We start from the raw sequence: 12,899 nt of genomic DNA, 5'->3' as shown, positions 1-12,899 counted from the left end.
AGGGTCATGAACTGTTATGTCATGCAGGGTTTTATTCCATTGCTTGTGCTCTCCTGAAGTGATTTAATATCCTCAATGTAATGATTAAAAAAGACATTCGAAGCACATAATTAATTTGGGAAACACTTGGTGTCTCTGTGTTTGCACAGCATCCCATTGTTTACTCTTTCTCACGTGGTGGAGACTGCAGGTACAACTTTAGACGAAAGAGTCTTAATTCAATCAGACAGACAGAAACTGAGCAGAGAGCAAAAGTACAACTAAGCGATATTAAACAGTTCAGCATCTTGCATAATGTACAAAAACACCGTGATTTGTGGCTGAAAGGGTTTTAAAGCTTTCAAAGAAGCAATTTAGAGATTAAGAGTCTAATTTGATGACGAGTCTATGTTTCGACTATTGTTAGACATCTATTAGATTTTCACTAAGAGCAAATTTAGCTTCGTATTTCAGACGTCTTTGACTAATTTTAAAGAGACAGTTCACCCAAAACATACAAACTCTCTCATTATACTCACCTTTTACTTGTTTCAAACCTTTAGGAGTTTCTGTCTTCTGTTTAACATTAAAGAGGATATTTTGAAAAATGTTAGAAACTAGTAGCCATTGACTTCCTATACTAGGAGTTAATGATTACAGGTTTTCAGCCTTATCCAAACCATCTTATTTTGTGTTTAACAGAGGAAAGAAACTCATAAAGGAAGAGGAAACAGTGAATGTATTTTGATTTTTGGGACAACTATCCCTATATATATATATATATATATATATATATATATATATATATATATATATACACACACATACACACACACAGGGCATGACATTAACTTTTTTGATCACCAGCCACAGTGGGTAGTAGTTTTCCAATATTACTATTCACTGTCCATTTTCACAAGCCACAATTTTGTTGAAAAAATATTTTTATTCGCATAAATGACTTTGACATGCTAAAATTACTTGATTGAGATTTTGTGTTTTGTCCACATGCCTCCTCATTCATTTCATGTTTTGTGTGTCGTGTATGAGCAAATGGCTCATGGTTTCAGTGTTGTATTACAATTAGTTTTTATTTCACATCACTTTTCAGAACTTAAAGTTAAGGATTTACCAAATTTATCTCTGACCACACCAAACAGTTATTATTTCTTAGCCACAAATTTTAAATGTGTCAAAACAAGCTAAATATAGCTGTATATTATACTTTTTATTTAGCCAAAAGATCCTTTGAAAAAAACAAAGAAAAACAATTGACTTTTAAAAATAATAATTGTCATGTAACAAAAATATGCAGTAATCCAGTGGATTATTATAACTAAAACCTTAATATATGAAATAAAAAGTAATACATTTTTAACTTATTTAATGTTTAAAATGCAAATCCAATTAGATTCACTTCATTTGGTAAACAAAGCAAGTCTCTCATATAATATCTCTACTAAAAGACAGAAAATATTATTTAACAAACTTTGTTGTACATAAATCACATGAACATTTTCATATTAGTTTATAAAATTGCTGTAATTAAAAACTGAATAAATTTATATTTACACATTTACTCAAGTAAATAAACAGAATTAATGATGGGCTAAAAATCTGCGCGTGCAGATTCTGTTTGGGCCAACATATAACTGATTTTAATGCATTTAAATTGATCTGTTGAAAATGCAACATCATGAAGACATCAAAAAATGACGAAATTATCTGAAAAATGCAGGTGCAATATCAAATTCTTAGCATTAGTAAGATGAAATAACAATAAAATATACATTACATTATGTAACATTACATTACATTACATTAAAATATACATTACATTATACATATACAGTTTATTAAAATTCTATTTACCATCTTTTGGCATAAGCTGGCATTCATGCATGCTTTTAATGTAATTATATAAGAACATCCAGTACCTTTTAGCTGAAAAATAAGTTCGTCTTTAATAAAGTTTTAATTTTAATATGGGTGTTTATTAGTTCGAGATTTCTTGCATGATAAAATCCCTGTACTGTAATAGAAGAGTATAAAGAGCTTAATGCAGATTTTGATCAGTCATCAGACTGCAGTCGAGTTAATCATTTCAGTTAAAGCTTTTAATTGGCATGTTTTTAATTTGAGAAGTTTTCTCGTGCGGTCACTATTTTTGTAGTATAATGCAGATAGTGTCAGTTTGAAACATCAAAAGTGATACTGCATCAAATAAATTACCATTAGATCAAATACATATAATATCAGTATGAAGAACTAATGTAAAGATCACTGAAATGAATCATTTCTGCAAACAGTTTATACGGGTTAAACAAAGTAAATGTAGTAATGTTCAACGTAATTTGTTTAAATTCAGCCCAAATAAATTGACTAACAATAAAAAAAAAAATCTAAGGTATTGTCTGAATATTTTTTTCAGTCAAAAAAAATACCAGTATCAATTGTGATCATTTCTTAAATATGATTCATTTTATATGTAAAAACAAAAACTGTACTTAAAAAAAATATATATAAAATATATATTTTTTTTAAATCCCACCATGCAACAAATATTGCATATTTTTTAAGCAAAGGTGAATATAAAGACATATAAAACAATAAACAACCGTTTTACACAGAAATGAATAATGATATATATATATATTTTTTTTTTAAAGCATCTTTTTAAAATATATATTTCTTAACTTTTTTTTTTGTCTTAAAATATGATACTAGGGCATAGCCAATTGAGGTAAAGTTAGTTTTATATTCACACTCTCAATTTAAGTTTAAAAAAAGTAATATTTGCTCATTTTAAATAGTGAAATCTTATTAGCAGCCAATGACTAGCAAAGTACCACAGTGGTAAGAGTCAAATAAACAGTGCTCGGGTTTTAAAGTCATTCTTGCATGTGATTTCAGCCAGAATATTCAAAGTACCAGCGTAAACAATATAGGGAGTGTGTCAAGTTGTTACTGAACAAATGTGTGAATATAAAACCAACGTTCCCTTACTATATTCAAAGTACCATTATAAAAAATAGAGGGAGCATATCACAAGTTGTCACTGAACTAATGAGCTAATATAAAACCAACTTTACCCCAATATATTCAGAGTACCATGGTAAACAATACAGCGAGTGTCAAGTTGACAATGAAAGAATGTGCGAAATATAAAAGCAACTTTACCTCAATTCACACCCATACAACAAATATTGTACATATTCAACAACAAGACAAATAAAAAATAAACAACAGCTTAACAAAAATTAAATAATTTACATAAAAATGAATCTTAGCCAGGAGCAAACTGTTTTTAGCTTTAGTTTCAATTTTGTCCGTTGCCTGACACAAAGGAAATTTCTTTAACTCTGCATAAGACAGTTGCATACACACAACGATCCCACAATAACACAACAACATAAGTTCTGTTAATTTAGAAAGATTAAAAAGCAAAAAAAAAAAAAAAAAAAAATCTTTCCTGGTGGTTAAAACATTGGAACATTAAAGCATTGCACATTTCTAAATAACTTAAACAACTGTAAATCTCATGACTATTATTTCAATTACATTAATACATTACAATAACCTAAAATAAGAACAATGTTTTACATAATATATAATATAATAAAATAAACATTTAAATTGCCAACATATCTTTGCATAAATCGTGGAAAGTTTATTCATAAAACATGTTTCTTTAATACATTAAGTACATCAACTTGTTAATCCGCTCACATCAGAGCACAGCCACACAAATGACACAACAGCAGCTAGAGTTTAAACCTTTTATTTTGCAGATATTAACAGTATAATTTACTTTAATGCATTTAATATATATATATTTTTTGCATGTATTATTTACTTATCACATTACACGTTTTATATTTGTTAATTACTTTACATATTTACTTTATATATTTTGTCTTTATTACCACCATGAGAGAATAAAATTATTAATCACCATTTTTTCGTACAAAAGAAAGGTTAATATATGAACTGATTTAAAATAAGCTAAAAGTCTTTAATTGTTTTGTTTAACCCATTTGAACTATTAAGCCATTTTAATTCCTTCATATTGTCCCAACACAAATCGACTGTGAAACTCAACATTTTTACAGTGTATTAATGTTATACTTCATGAACGGTGAGATTGAGTATGTGGCATTTTCCTTAACATTAAATACAATATATATATTTTTAAAGAAGTAATTCCCAATAAAGTAAACTCTGGCTCTCACTGTCCCACAAGAAGCTGAACTGGACCCCAGCCCAGCGTCACCCACCAATTGAAGCATCACCACTGAACTTCACTGAAGAGTGAGAGAACCTCGGGCAGGGATTCGCCATGGTCAGAGTGACTGAGCTGAGCGAGGGCGAGTGAGACAGCCGCCCCACCTGACGCCACGGGTCATTCCCATAGATATGGTGTAGGGAAACTGCACTCATCACCATCCAGACAGAGACCTGTGATAAGCTGAACACAGAGGCACTCTTACTGTATTACATTATATTAAAGGTATTTTAAAGAAGAATATTGTCATGTTATTCTAGTAAAGTGAAGTAGTCATTTTTTAATCAATCGAGTCATTGTTTGTTTTTTTAAATTCATCTTTGTCTTGTATGTAGATTGTGTCAAAGCAGCTAAACATAGAAGTTGTAGTAGTTATTAAACTGTGTCAGTCCAGTTTTCAGAGTTTAAGTTCAGTTTAGTGTGGTTTAATTTTTCACTTCTGAAAGTCCAAACACTGAAGAGCAAATCCATTGATGCGCAGCTCCACAAGTCCCGAACCAAGCAAGAGAGTGGCGAAGACCAAAACTTCACCAATTGACAAAAGTGAAGCGGAATAAACCTTGAGAGAAACCTGGCACAGTTGGGCACGACCATTTCTCTTCTGGCCAAACGTCTTGTGCAGAGCTGCAGTCTACGCGTCGGAGGCTGGAGAATGCTGGACGTCCATCGTGGAAAAGCTGCAGGTGTGAGTAGGTCACTGGCGGGTGTTCAGGCTGGCCCATGATATCAATGCAAAAACTCCTCTGTCACTGGGGTCTTTCGGGAATCAGTCTCATGCTCTCCACACCTCCACGACTGCCACAACATCAGCTCAGAATGCGGCCTGGTCCAGGATTATGGTGACTTTGGAATCATTTCTTGAATCGCATCAATGGCGCTGCATAATCTTCAAAAGGTGGAAATGAAGAAAATAATAAGCACAGATATTGTTCATAGTGTATTTAAACAAGATGCAAAAATTAAGAGTTAAAAATGAAAATAGTAGTTAAATAATCAAACACAGAAACAAACATGTAAAGCATATGAGAGCTCTAACTGAATGTCTGGTGCATTAAGACAGGAGGAGTGTGTCCTACAGGTTGCTAGTCAAAGGGATAGTTATTGTTAAAGGGAGTTCAAATAAAAACTAAACATTTATGAGTGTATATATGTATATTGTTAAACAGGAACGATATTTTGAAGAACGCTATAAACCTGCAACCATTGACTTCCATAATATAAAAAATTAATACTATGCATGTCAATGGTTACAGGTTTCCAGCGGAAGGTATTCTGAAGAATGGAGGTAAAGTTGGTTTTATATTTCCACATTCGTTCAGTTACAACTTCTGACATGGTCCCTATATTGTTTACTGAGCTACTTTGAACATTCGGTCTGAAATCGCATGAAAATACGACTTCAAAACAACATTAGAACTAATTAGTTGACCTTGAACAATGTTGTACTTTGACAATAGTCATTGGCTGCTATAATGATTTTCTCATTTAGCATTTAAAATTAGTTTTTCGTAATAAGGAGAAAGTCTGAATGTGCGAATAAAAACAACTTTACCCCATTAGACTTTTAGTATGAGGCATTTTCATTCACATTACACAGAATATCTTTTAAAGTAGTAATTCCTAATAAAGTAAACTCTGGCTCTCTCTATTCTTGTTGTGTTATATGGCAATAGTAATTTTAATTTTATTAAGTTATTATTTTTAAAGGGATGGTTCACTCAAAAATGAAACCTTTATGAGTTTCTTCTGTTAAGCACGAAAGATGATATTTTGAAGAAAGCTGTAAACCTGTAACCACTGACATCCATAGTACGAAAAAAAAAATACTATGTTAGTCAAAATACCCTCTGGATTTAACAGAAGAAACACAAAGGTTTAAAACTAAAAAGTGTGAGTAATTGACAATTTTCATTTTTGGGTGAACCCTTTTTTAAAGCAACATTTAGGCTGCAATTTAACAAACTTTTTCCCCCAGTTTACACCACAAACTGACGTTATTTTAATTACATTGGGTATTTGTAAACAACATGAATAAAGTGAAATATATATCATTTATACATCAAAATTCTTTTTAAACGTCACAAAGTAAACTTTAAATATTAAAATGCATCCTTTTAATTAATTACCAAGCGAGTTTTAAAGGTTTGTCAGTTACTGTCAGGATTAAGCTTTGGCTGTGATTCTTCTTGCACGATTGATTCTTCTTTTGAATATACAGTAGAAGATATTGTAACTAATGATGGAATCTATAGTACAAAAAAACATACCATGTTCTTAAACTGCTTACAGTTTACAACATTCTTCAAAATCTTTTATTTTTTTTTCTTTCAGAAACTCAAACAGGTTTGGAACGGAGTAAATGACTGAGAAAAATTTCTTCAAATTTTAAAATAAGGATAATAATATCTATTAAAGCTTTACATTGTGCCTTAATAACAATATCAAATATGAGGGTAAGTTGGTTTTATATTCGCACATTCATTCATTTAATGGTCCTTATATTATTTACCAAGCTAATTTGAATATTGGGTCTAAAATTACTACTAAATTAATACTTCAAAACAGTATAAGCAGTACTTAATTGACCTGAACAATGATGTACTTTGACAATTATTGGCAGCTATTATTATTTGCATATTTAAAATTTGCAAATAATACATTACTGAAATTATATTAAGGAGAAAGTCTTAATATGCTAAATTTTCTCAATGGACTTTTAGTAAGTTGTCGTTTTATTCACATTAAAAATAATTTACAGTAACTTCTAATAAAGTAAACTTACTGTCTCACAAGAAGCTGAACTGGACGCCAGCCCACCGTCACCCAAGAAATTGAAGCATCACCACTGAACCTCGGGCAGAGATTCCCCATGGTCAGAGCAAAGAGACGGTCGCCCCACCTGATGCCACAGGTCATTCCTATAGATATGGTGTGGGGAAACTGCACTCAACACCATCCAGACAGAGACCTGCGATAAGCTGAACACAGAGACTGTATTACAGTATATTAAAGTTAATTAAAATAAGAATGTTATTCTATTGTATTGCAATAGTCATTTAATTAAAGTTATCATCATCTTTATTATTGTTGTTAAAGGGATAGTTCACTCAAAAATGAAACCTATGAGTCTTTGTTAAACATGACATTTTTAAAAGGTGAACACCTGTAAATTGACTTTCATAGTATGAAAAACTGTCATTGGTTACAGGTTTCCAGCATTCTTCAAAATATCTTCTAAATTTAACAGAGCTGAAATGTTTAAAACAGCTAAAAGGGTGAAAACAGCAATTTGGCTGAATTTTGGCTGATTTTTTCCAGTCTACACCACACAGTAATATGCAATTACTTTACATATTTACTTTTTATATTTTTGTCTTTATTACCACCATGAGAGAGAATAAAATTATTAATCACCATTTTTTCGAACAAAAAAAGGTTAATATATGAACTGATTTAAAACAAGCTAAAAGTCTTTAATTTTTTTATGTTTAACCCATTTGAACTATTAAGCCATTTTAATTTTTATATTGTCCCAACACAAATCGACTGTGAAACCCAACATTTTTTACAGTGTATTAATGTTATATTAGAAGAATGGTGAGATTTTTAGTATGTGGCATTTTCCTTCACATTACATACAATATATATTTTTAAAGTAGTAATTCTCATCAAAGTAAACTCTGGCTCTCACTGTCCCACAAGAAGCTGAACTGGACCCCAGCCCAGCGTCACCCACCAATTGAAGCATCACCACTGAACTTCACTGAAGAGTGAGAGAACCTCGGGCAGGGATTCGCCATGGTCAGAGTGACTGAGCTGAGCGAGGGCGAGTGAGACAGCCGCCCCACCTGACGCCACTGGTCATTCCCATAGATATGGTGTGGGGAAACTGCACTCATCACCATCCAGACAGAGACCTGTGATAAGCTGAACACAGAGGCACTCTTACTGTATTACATTATATTAAAGGTATTTTAAATAAGAATATTGTCATGTTATTCTATTATAGTGCAATAGCCATTTTATTAATTTATCACATTATTGTTATTATTGTTGTGTTTGTTAAATAGGTAGTTTACTCAAAAATTAAACCTCTTGTTAAACATGATAGATAATATTTTGAACAAAGCTGCAGTAACCATTGAGTTCCATAGTCTGACAAACAAGTACTAAGTCAAAGATTACAGGTTTCAGGCTTCCTTAAAAATATCTACATTTAGCAGAACTCAAAGGTTTAAAACAACTAAAAGGGTGAAAACAGCAATTTGGCTGAATTTTAGCAGATTTGTTTCACAGTATACACCACAAACTGATTTTATTTTTCAATTACATTAGTTAGTGCACAACATGCATAAAATGCTATACAGTATATTTCATTTATACAACAAAATTGTTTTTTTTATAGTCGCAAAGTAGACATTTAAATATTAAAAAGGCATCTTTAATCAAGTGAGTTTTAATTGTGTCAGCCATTGACTGTCAGGATGAGGTTACAGCTGTGATGGTGAGTGAGATAGTCGCCCCATCTGACGCCACAATTCATAGATATTGCGGTAAAATTCGTTGGATATTTGCACATTTAGACTTTCTCCTTAATATCATAAATAAAAAAAAGCATTATTTGCAAATTGTAGATTGTAAAATATTAGCAGCCAATGACTAAAGTACAGCATTGTTCACAGTCAGTTAAATAGAGCTAATGTTGTTTTGAAGTCATATTTGCATCCAGACTGAATGTTAGCGTAATAAACAATATAGAGATTGTCTTAAGTTGTCACTTTTCAAAAATGAATGAATGTGCGAATATGAAACCAACTTTACCTCAATCCCACAGATATGGTGTGGGGAAACTGCACTCATCACCATCCAGACAGAGACCTGCGATAAGCTGAACACACTGACCCTAATACATTATATTAAAGTTACTTTAAATGAGAATATTTTTATTTTATTATAGTGCAATAGTCATTTTTTAATTTATTGAGTTATAATTATTGTTAAGAGATAGTTCAACTTAAAAATAAAACCTTTGAGATTCTTCTTCTGTTAAACATGAAAGATGATATTTGGAAAAAAGCCGAATAAATGTACCATTGACTTTCATAGTATGAAAACCAAAAACTATGGAAGTCAATAGTTTAAAACAACTAAAAGGGGTAGGTAAATGACAACAATTTCTATTTTTTTTTTGGTAAACTATAACTTTAAGACAGACATTTGGCTGCATTTTAGCTGACAATTTTCCGTCTACGCCACAAACTGAGTTTATTTTTAATTATATTTGGTAGTGAACAACATGCACAAAATGAAATGCATTTCATTTTTACAAAAAAATTTAGGTAAATTGTTTTTTATTCACACATTAGTTCATTTAATGGCCGTTATATTGTTTACCAAGTTACACAGTATAACAATATCGTACTATTTAATTCACTGTGAACAACGTTGTACTTGGATTGTCATTGTTGTTATGAACTCCCTATTTAAAATTTGTAAATATTATTTTTCTGAAATGATACTAAGGATAGTCCAACTGTGTAAATATAAAACCCAACTTTATCTCAATTTATTTCTCATTGCAAAGTAAATATTTAATAAATTAAACTGCATTTTTTTTTTATTAAATCACAAAGTTTTAAATGTTTGACAGCCACTGACTGTCAGGATTTAACACGTTTGGTTTTCTTAAAATGTTGCAAAATATTGAAATAGGAAATAAAACTGGAAAAATAAATGCAGTTTCCAGTATTTTTCAAAATAACTTGTGCTAAACAAACAAAAAAACGACAATGTTTTTCGAGAATTGTCAATCTATGTGTTAAAATACTAATAATGATTAAAAAACAACTATTTAACGCTTTACACGAGTAACTTAAAATAATCCACCGTAAAGTATCAAACTGAACCCGCTAACTTCGAATGGCTTTTTCATTTCCACACCTTGCTGTATAAATGTATTCAAGGACAATTTAATCCATGTACTAAGCTTATCACAAGGGTAAAGTTTGCTTAATAGTACATTCGGATACACGCTAAAAGAAATTTAATATCGTTATTCACCTTTTAGTTTGAATTTATCTGAGGTTTATGTAGGTAACCTTAGGCTAATGAAACATTTGTTTGAAACTCTTAATAGGCCTACTTATTTTTGCAGTTTTATAGTGGAAATCACCAACTTTAGGTTTTTAGTGCTTCGTTTGTTAGTTGGAAGGGCACACTTAATATCTTTGGAGAACAATTTACGTTTTTTTTCAATATTACTGTGAGGAGATACGGAGAGGACAGATGAGCTTACCTACCCGATGTCGACTGGCAAAAGGCTGACCCGCATTCGCTGTGGGGATTTTATACCTGGCTGTTCAATCAGACGATGCCACCTCACGGGGGAGGGCGGGAACAAATAATTTTATTTTGAATTAGTTTTATTAATCGGTTTTATCACCAGTGGTTGACCTTGATATATTTATCAACGCCAGAAATAAAGTTTGTTATTTACTTTAATTAGTTTAGTAATATTTTCTTTGCATGAAATATAAATTCCCGCATGTGTTCCTCCCCTATGTTGAGTGAATTAGTAGTATGTCCGTTCGGTTCTGTTCTGTTCTGTTCTGTTCACGTCAGGTCAAAATGCACGATTGTAATATATTTAGTACTTATTATAGACTGTAAAAAATGTATTTAGGTACTTCTACAATCAGGTGTAATGCGGTTGAGGATTTTTTCTATTATTATCATTTATTAATTTTTTGTAATTAGGTGTCAAAACGGATTTTTGTAACAAGCCTATATTTACATACACTAGCCTAGCTTACTTACACGCCTATATAAAGTATGTACTCTACTAAAGCATAATAAATAGCATAAGCCATTTGCAGAGATTTTGAAAACAAGTTAAGTTCAAATATCTAAATGTTTCTCTGAAAACCGGCCAGTTATTCATTTGAAATAATTTTGGGCTCCATTGACATCACTTTGCCTATTTGACTTTGTACAACGCAATCTTCCCATTTAATTTAATAAAAAGCCATGGCATACATATACTTTAAAATAAATGTATTATGGAACACCAAGGCCAAAATATCTGAATCTACACCTCAAGTATATTTTGGCCTGGTAGATATTGTGGAGCAAACAGTGCACTGTGATGGTAACTGCTGTAGCTCAATTAATATTGTGGCGTTAGCTGTATACCTATTGCCATTAATGCATATGTAAAGTCTATGGAGAAACAAAAAATAATAATAAAAATAAAACAGAGGGGGCGACACGGTGGCTCATTGGTTAGCACAGTCGCCTCACAGCAGGAAAGTCACTGGTTCGAGTCCTGGCTAGACCAGTTGACATTTCTGTGTGGAGTCTGCATGTTCTCGCTGTGTTCGTGTGGGCTTCCAGCTGCTCCGGTTTCCTCCACACTCCAAAGACATGGGCTATAGGTGAATTGTTAAAACTAAATTAACCGTAGTGTATTTGTGTGAATGTGAGAGTCTATGGGTATTTCCCAGTTCTGGGTTGCAGCTGGAAGGGCATCCGCTGTGTAAAAAACAAATGCTGGAGAAGTTGGTGCTTCATTTTGCTGTGGCGACCCATGATGAATAAAGGGACTAAGCCAAAGGAAAATGAAATGCAAAAATACACATACAGAGTAGAGGAACCTTTGGTAAAGAGGAAACCCAAACTCTTCTGGTTAACCTAGATTTAAAAGCCACAAGAAACAGAAGTAAACAGTAATGCTCAAACAACATTTCACCAAAATATTAAGTCCCAAATTCCAAAAAGAGCAACCAACTTTGACCTAGTACAAACCATAGACTGTAGGTACAAACATTTCAGTGTCAGTTTTTTTGTCACGAGGACAAGATTCTGATCATCTTTTTTAAAGCTCTACTGCCATCATGTGGTGTGTGCACAGAACAAAATACAGTGCTCAGCATATATAAGTACACCCCTCACAAATCTATCTTTTAAACTCATATTTTAATAGGAACTAGGAAGCAATACAGTATTATATTTATGCACTTTAGATTAGTCAGTGGCTGAAGCCAAATCTGGAGCTAATCAAAGAAAATACCTTACGATAACGGTCCAAAGACTAGTACACCAATATTTATATGTTATAGAAAATATGAAATACAAATTCAAAAAAGAGCAAAAATCAAGAGAAGCAAAAAAAATTTGCTGAAATTTTGTAGTTTTTAAGTGTTTTGCAATATTTTGTTTTAATTATCTTTCAGTTTCTAAACATGTTTGAAGACTAAAATATTATATTTATAAATTATATATTATATTTATTTATTTAATAAATATATCTGTTTAATAAATCTGTTTTGTTTAATGCACCAAAATACATCGCCAATATTCACTGAGAAATGGATCAAAATATTCATTTTCAAAACGGGCTGTACTCCATCATGCTGAGCACCGTATAATCTGAAATGTGCTCATATTACTGAGGGGAAAAAATAAAATAAATAACAATACACACTTTTATTTGAAGTATTTTATCCTACATGAATGCACACAACCTTTGCTTCTGTTGCTTAACTAGGCCATCGGGTTGTGCAAAAACCTTGCTGCGACCATGCTGTGTCACTTCTGCTTTTATATTTTCCACATGACACTGACTCAAATGCAGGAA

The 12,899-nt window shown here is 31.9% G+C and overlaps 1 long non-coding RNA gene across 1 annotated transcript; it reads right to left on the bottom strand.

The window, feature by feature from the left end:
• Positions 1-3,062: 3,062 nt before the first annotated feature.
• Positions 3,063-8,191, bottom strand: LOC137488070 (uncharacterized). The gene is made up of 3 exons (XR_015513003.1): positions 8,001-8,191; positions 7,047-7,242; positions 3,063-5,150 (listed from the first exon to the last, which is right to left on the bottom strand). It is a non-coding gene; the product is annotated as an uncharacterized LOC137488070 (long non-coding RNA).
• Positions 8,192-12,899: the final 4,708 nt, after the last annotated feature.

Source organism: Danio rerio, chromosome 17 (assembly GCF_052040795.2).
Source record: "Danio rerio strain M-AB ecotype USA chromosome 17, GRCz13ab, whole genome shotgun sequence".
Classification (NCBI taxonomy): Eukaryota; Metazoa; Chordata; class Actinopteri; order Cypriniformes; family Danionidae; genus Danio; species Danio rerio.
This window is presented reverse-complemented; position numbering and strand designations above follow the sequence as displayed.